We start from the raw sequence: 253 nt of genomic DNA, 5'->3' as shown, positions 1-253 counted from the left end.
GCCCTTGGCTTTTCCGGTTTGTTCGGTTTGGGCTTGTTTCATCCTTACGCGCATTCCATCATTTTGTTGACTTGTATGCTTCACCAATTCGCTTCATACGTTTCGTTAACTTGGAGGTGGCCGGTGAGCGTGTTGACCACTTGGAGCTGATCAGTGAGTACGCGGGCCACTTGGAGCTGACTGATGAGCGCACGGGCCACTTAGAGTTGACCGGTGAGCGAGCAGGCCACTTGGTTTGCCATTCCAGTGGCCG

This window comes from Asparagus officinalis, chromosome 4 (genome assembly GCF_001876935.1).
Source record: "Asparagus officinalis chromosome 4, Aspof.V1, whole genome shotgun sequence".
In the NCBI taxonomy this organism is placed as follows: Eukaryota; Viridiplantae; Streptophyta; class Magnoliopsida; order Asparagales; family Asparagaceae; genus Asparagus; species Asparagus officinalis.
This window is presented reverse-complemented; position numbering follows the sequence as displayed.